At 26.8% G+C, this 4990-nt stretch overlaps 1 protein-coding gene across 2 annotated transcripts in view; it reads right to left on the bottom strand.

Moving 5' to 3' along the window:
• The window catches only part of LOC117179535, a 220077-nt gene that overhangs the window by 38159 nt on the left and 176928 nt on the right, over positions 1–4990 (bottom strand). The window lies entirely within an intron of this gene.

Raw genomic sequence — 4990 nt, forward strand, 5'->3', positions numbered from 1 at the left:
GTTGAGCGGCCTTCAAGTACCATGTCACGTACAATTGTTCGTTTTATGACACTTTGTTGAAACTGAAGTTTGCAAGGTTTATGTGAGACTTAAAATAAAGAATATCCTTACCCATAATCTAAAGCATGAATTTGATAGATTTTGGTGGTAAAACCGCTAAGTAACCGCTTTCCTAAAATCGAGAGGAAAAAGTTCCAAAATGTGTTTTCAATTTCTGACCTAAAATCTGGATTTTGTAGATTTTTATTCCAAATAAATCAAAGATGAAGTTTTAACAAACGAATAGTTAATTTTTGACATAAAGAAATTAATTTCTAAAAAACAAAACATTTTAAGCAAGTAGTCAAATTTTCAAGCGAGATGATGAATTTTCCATTAAAGAAGATTTATTTTTTACCAAAAAATACGAATTTTTAACAAAGCGCATAAATTTTCGACCTATTTGTTAAATTTTAAAGCCGAAAAGACAACTTCTCTAGATAAAAAATAGTAGAATTGAAACAAAAAGGATTAATTTTCAATAAAATAGTAGATTTTGCAAACTAAGCAGACTAATTTATAAACGAACAGTTGCATTTTAATAAAAAAAGATGAATTTTTAACTAAAAAGATTAATTTTCAACAAAGAAGAATACTTTGAATTCCGAATTTAAAAATATCAATATTCTGACACAAAATTGAATAGTTTCAAGTTCAGTTTAAAAATTAATTTTCAACCAACAAAATTTGTTTGTTAGTGAAATAGTTCAATATTCAACTACCTATTACAATTTCCAAGTGGAAAAGATCAATTTTCTACTTAAAATATCAATTTCAAGCCACAAATGGAATAGTTACATTGTCAGTTAAAAAAATAATTCTTAATCAATAAAAAAATAAATTTTTAACGAAATAGTTCAATTTTCAACTAAAATAGTAAATCTTAAAAAAAAAATTAATTTAGAAAAAAGCGATAAACAATCAACCAAATAGTTCAATTACACTAGGTAACAAAATTTTGTTTATTATCAATTTATGGGACATTTCAGTATATTTTTTCAGTAGAAACAGGTTTAAAAAGTTTCATGCGTGATACATTTTCAAGATAACTTTTTAACCAAACGACATTTTGTTTTTTAGTTTCTTTAAATTATATTAGCGGTAATACTTAGTGACAAACATGGGTCATTCGATATTATTTGTTAATTTTATTTTCAAAATGCATACATTAATCATTTATAAAGATAAAGAAATCTCTTTCCTCTCTAATTGTCTTCAAATTACACAAGTAATATTGTTTAGTGACGAAGAATTGTCAATCGATATTATTTGTTTATTTTATAAACAAATGCATAGTTTTACCATTTATAAACAGAAAGTAAGACTTTTCATTCGATATTATTTGTTTATCTTACAAACAAATTCTATCAACAAATGCATATTTTGCAAATTTATAGACAGAAACTAATTGTTTTCCATTCTTAGCACCTTCAAAATATATAATTGGTGGTGTTTAGTTATAATTAATTGTCGTTCGATGTGATTTGTTTATTTTATAAACAAATTTTATTTAAAAAATTCATAGTTTGTCCATTTATAGACAGAAAGTAATTTGTGTTTATTTGTTATCGACTTCAAACTAAATAAGTGATAATGTTTAGTGATGTTGATTTTTCATTCGACATTATTTGTTTATTTTATAAACACCTGCATAGTTTAGCAGTTTTTAGACAAAAAAGGAATCTTTTTTTTATTATTGCCTTCAAATGATATTACGGGATATTTTTTGTGATGTTATGAAGGAATTAGCATCCAGGTTGTCTATTAATGGCTAAACTATGCATTTATTTATAAAATAAACAAATAATATTGAACAAAAAGTCTTCACCACTAAACATCATTACTTATAGAATTTAAAGGCGATTAGAAAGAAAAACGATTACGTTCGGTATATAAATAGACAAACTATGCATTTGTTCATAAAATTTGTTTATTAATTAAACAAATAATATCAAATGACAATTATTCATAACGAAAAACCACCACTTATAAAATTTGAAGGCGTTAAGAATGAAAAGCAAATAGTTTCTGCCCATAAATGAACAAAGTATGTATTTGTTCATCCATTTTTTTGTTAAAATAAATAATATCAAATGACAAGTTCGCATCATATAAAAATGACCGCTAATATAATTTGACAACGAATTGAAAGAAAAAAGTTTACTTTCCGCCAATAAATGATCAAACAATACATTCGTTTAGAAAATTTGTTTATAAAATAAGCAAATAATATCGATTAACAATACTTCGTCACTAAATATCACTACTTATGTAATTTGAAGACGGTGAGAGAGGAAAAATATGATTTTTGCTCCATAAATGATTAAAGTATGCATTTGTTCATAAAATTAACAAATAATATCAAATAACCAATATTTATCGCTAAAGATCACCACTAATATAATTTTAAGGTACTATGAAAAAAAACTATTGCTTTCGCCCAATAAATGCCTAAAGTTAGCATTTGTTCATGTCATTTGTTGCAAAATAAACGTATTATACCAGGCAACAAATTTTCATGATCAATTGTGATCACGTTGTTAAAATCAAGCAATTTCAACTTACAAATATACTTTGCAAGCAAAATTTGCAAGGTGTCAATATTTTGTTACTATAATTTTTTTATAGCGATTAGATTCGATATCCTGTTAATTATTGATATTCTTTAAATACTTTGACATTATTTTGATAGAAAATGAGATTAAGTTATCTATTTAAAAATAAAAAATAATATTAAAAAATGTCTCATTTTCGCGCTTTGTTTATTTATATAAAAAATATATAATAATAAAATTTGAAAAATCTATTCCATAGAAACTCTTCTGCGACTATTGCCGATCAATTCTAAAAAAATTTGAAAATCGTTCAAGAATTGTAGGCTGTAATATAATTTCGCATCGAACTTTCGGGGCCGATTTTTAAATGTTCGTTTATTTAATAACAAAAATGAAAAAAAAAAAACAAATTTTGACTTTCGAAGTACATCAGGTTAAAAAAATGCTTTAATTCAATTAAAAATACCTAGAAAACGGAAATAAACTATCCAAAAAAGATGTGCAATATAGCAACTTGGATATAAAACGTAAGTATCATATTTGGTCACCAAATAAAAGTTAACAATTGTTTAAACAAATTTGTACCATTTTATGTATGTATAAATAAAATACCGTTTTTTCACGGAATTGACAGCCAGTTATTTATCAATGATTCCTTGCTATGAATCGGTAACATTTGATAATTTTGTAACCAAACGTAATTCACAAATGTACTATTTGGCTATTTTTCAGCATTTAAAATTTTTTGTGTATAATCAACTGTTAATAAGATATTAAAATTTTTTTTTGATAGTTCGATAACGATTCACCATTTTTATTTTTATTAACAATATAGTAAACAAATTTTTCTCGGCTAATGCATTTGTAAACTAATTTTGTTTGTCGAACACAATTAAAACTACTTAAAAATGTTTTCGATTCATAGGAAAAAATCATTGATAAATAACTGGCTGTTAATTCCGTAAATAAAAACTTTATTTTTTATCTGTAAATACATAAAATGATAAAAATTTATTTAAACAATTTTTGTTTACAATAATAGATTGTTTACTGTCATCAAAATATTCTAAAAAATGTATAAGATAGTTATTTGCAGTTAATTGCATCAAAAAAATAAAGTTTGTATCTCCAGAAATAGCCAAATAGTGCATTTGTTAATTAATTTGTTAATTTATTCCATTAAAATACCCGATAAGGATATTTGCTTATACAAATTGCTTTTAACATAACAAATTATTTATTAACTTTTATTAATTCAACTAAAAAAATCTTTTTCTCCATAAATTGGTCAAATTTAGTGCGAATCAAGTGATGAATCGTCGTCCATCCCCACGAAACCATTTTCATTCACTTATTTTTTTATAACAAATTCCATACATTTTTTAACATTTGCATTGCTATTGAACACTTTCTTGGATATTTGCTTTCAGTTTTGTAAGTATTTTCTATTGAATAAAAGCATTTTTCATAAACCGGTATACTTCAAATGTCAATTTTTGTTTTTCATTTTTGTTCTTAAATAAAAAAAATAAACCAAAATTTAAAAATCGGCTATGACAATTCGCTGCGAAATTTTATAAGCTTTCATTTAAAAAAGTTGGCAACGGAATTTATGGACTGGCCCTAAGATAGTGTCTTTAAACGAAAAGACGAACATTTGTGTGTTGAGCTGATCTACGACTGGGAGGGAAATTAATCTGGCGCGATAATTCAGAGGGGTTCTGGTTCTATATAATACGGTTTAGTAGGTACCGCGACGACAATTCCAAAGTTAATCGATGGTTTCGTCGAATTGATACGCCTGGGATTGGCAGGTTGTTTCTGGCGAAGATATCTGGGGATGTCTATAAATCGATTCCCGAAGCGAGCAATGCCCTCTAGGAGGCTCTCAATATCCTAGCTTCCGCATTTTAATGCAGAATTAAGAGCCTTCATGTTGCCAAAATTTTCATATTCTACTACCGCGAACGTATTGCAAATACATCACGTATTTTATGTATGTCATTAACGAATTTCAGGGCGTCTAGGAGATCCCCTCTGAATCCTCTGGCGAGCTCACCCAGACAAAAAATTTCTTCATTGAACCAAATCGGTTTGTTGACGGCATTTGGTTAATTTGACCCAATTTGATTGCTTCAAATTTGATTGCTTCAGTGCTTGATTGGTTCAGTTGACCAAATTTGATTGATTCAATCAAAGTTTTTGGTTGAATCCTTTTGTTGGTTTCAGAAAAATTTTTATTGATTCTATAATATTTTTTGGTAGGATCTACCAAATATTTTTAGAGAGCATTTTATTATATACCAGGTGTATACATATGAAACCGGTATTGCCATTTAGCGGCCAGTAGGCACACTTGTAGGCACTGTCGGAACTTACCATTTGTGCTAATTGGC

This window comes from Belonocnema kinseyi, chromosome 9 (genome assembly GCF_010883055.1).
Source record: "Belonocnema kinseyi isolate 2016_QV_RU_SX_M_011 chromosome 9, B_treatae_v1, whole genome shotgun sequence".
In the NCBI taxonomy this organism is placed as follows: Eukaryota; Metazoa; Arthropoda; class Insecta; order Hymenoptera; family Cynipidae; genus Belonocnema; species Belonocnema kinseyi.